This window comes from Sceloporus undulatus, chromosome 1, assembly GCF_019175285.1.
Source record: "Sceloporus undulatus isolate JIND9_A2432 ecotype Alabama chromosome 1, SceUnd_v1.1, whole genome shotgun sequence".
In the NCBI taxonomy this organism is placed as follows: domain Eukaryota; kingdom Metazoa; phylum Chordata; class Lepidosauria; order Squamata; family Phrynosomatidae; genus Sceloporus; species Sceloporus undulatus.
The window spans coordinates 193494310-193496362 of record NC_056522.1 but is presented as its reverse complement, the minus strand read 5'-3'; the positions used below and the strand labels follow the sequence as shown (position 1 = coordinate 193496362).

Genomic DNA, 2053 nt, shown 5'->3' with positions numbered 1-2053 from the left:
TTATATTCAGCCTTTCTCCCTGGAGGGGAACCCAAGGCAATGTGCAGATAAAAGCCTATATAAAATTATTACTTTAAAAAAAAAAATTAAAACCTCTATATAATAAATAATTATATAGACACAAAAGGAGGAGGGAATTATAATAAATAATAATAATATAATAGATAATAGATAAATATTATAATATATATTATATATATTATATTATTAATATAATAAATAATAATATAAATAATATAAAGAATCTTATATACTCAATATATATAATATTATACATATATATATTGATATTATTATATATAATATATATATATAATTATATGTTAATTAATATTTATATTAAATTATTGATTAATATAATAAATATTAAATATATATATATTATATATTACAAAATATAATATTGATATCTATTTATTTCACTATATATAAATAATAATAATAATAATAATAATAATAATAATAATAATAATAATAATAATAAGGTTCTTTCCACAGTGTAGAGACTGAAGCCCTTCAGGAGGCCAAAAAAAAAATAAGATCAGGGCGGGCGCGAGAAGAAATAAGTAATCTCCCTCTCTCTCTCTGTTTCTTTCTTGGAGCTATCACAAATTCTCCTTATCCCTCCCGCGCGGGCGGGCGCGCGCGCGCGCGCTTGGCCTCAACTGCGCATGCGGCCTCTCTACCCTCCCTACGCCGTTTGCGTTAAGGCCATATAGACACACAGAAAGAGAGAGAGATACACACACCCCTATAGTAGTACTCTCTGGGCCCTCGCGTGGCAGCCGCACTCTTAAAGGCAAAGGAGGCGCGCGTAAGGCGGTTTTGTGAATGTGCGTAAGGGGGGGGTGGCGAGAGTGTGTGCAAAGAAGGAGCAGCAGTGACGGCAGGGCGTAAGTCGTCGTCGTCGTCCCGCAGCAGCAGCAGCACTGCAGAGAGAGAGTGGGAGGAGGAGGCGGCACCCCGCGCGCGCGGCGGTTTGGTACCGAGCGGAGAGGGCGATGCACACGGCACTCTCGGGCTGAGGTAGCTATAAAAACCCCGACGGTTGGCCTGCCCTCCCCCAGACGGAGCCGGCCGGTTGGCGGTGACGGCGGCTCCCGAGGAGGAAGGGGGCGCGCGCCCCGATTTCGGCGGGAGGAGCCGCCATTTCCTCCCCCTCCCCTTTTCCCCTGTGTTGGTGGTGGTGGGATTCCCATACAATAAACCCACCAGTGTTGGGGAAAGATACCTCTGTCTCACTGTGTGTGTGTGTGTGTCTGTGTGTGTGTGTGTGTTGGTGGTAAATGTGGGCTCCTTAAACCCTTGAAACACCTTGGGTTCCATACCTATATATGTATGTATCGATAGATACATACTTAGGTATATAAGGATCCCACGTTTGCTTCCATTGCATGAGGTGTTCTCAAGGGTTTAAACACTTCCTACAATAGAGGTAAACCTGGGTTCCATAACAGTATATGGATCAACACACATACATATACTGTAGGTATATAAGGAACCCACCTTTGCCTCCCATTGCATGGAGTTTCAGGGTTTAAACACCTCATACAATGGAGGTAAACTTGGGTTCAATATATATCTATGTATGTGTATATCTAGAGAGATAGATATGCATCTATCTGGATAAAGGTATATAAGGAACCCATGTTTGCTTCCATTGCATGAGAGGTTTAAGGTGCTTAAACACATCATATAATGGAGGTAAACTTGGGTTCCATAAGGTATGTATATATCTAGATAAATATATAGATGTAGGTATTTAAGGAACCCACCTTTGCCTCCATTGCATGCAGGAGTTTGAGGGTTTAAATGCTTCATACAATGGAAGTAAACTTGGGTTCCATACCTATATATGTATGTGGATATATATAGATAGATATAGGTATATCAGGAACCCATGTTTGCCTCCATTGTATGAGGTGTTTAAGGAACCCAAATTTACTCCCTATATATTTATATCTTTATACACACACATATGCCAGAGACCAGCATGGAGAAAAGGAAAATGGAGAGGTGAGGCAGTTGAAGAGTTGGGGCACCAGACCCCCCC

The 2053-nt window shown here is 40.4% G+C and overlaps 1 protein-coding gene across 1 annotated transcript in view; it reads left to right on the top strand.

Annotated features, from left to right (window-relative positions):
- Positions 1–716: 716 nt before the first annotated feature.
- Positions 717–2053, top strand: part of SLC39A10 (solute carrier family 39 member 10) — a 64263-nt gene continuing 62926 nt past the window's right edge. The window contains exon 1 of the mRNA XM_042446291.1: positions 717–1026. The gene's annotated coding sequence lies outside the window, so the exon portion shown is untranslated. The remainder of the gene's footprint in view (positions 1027–2053) is intronic.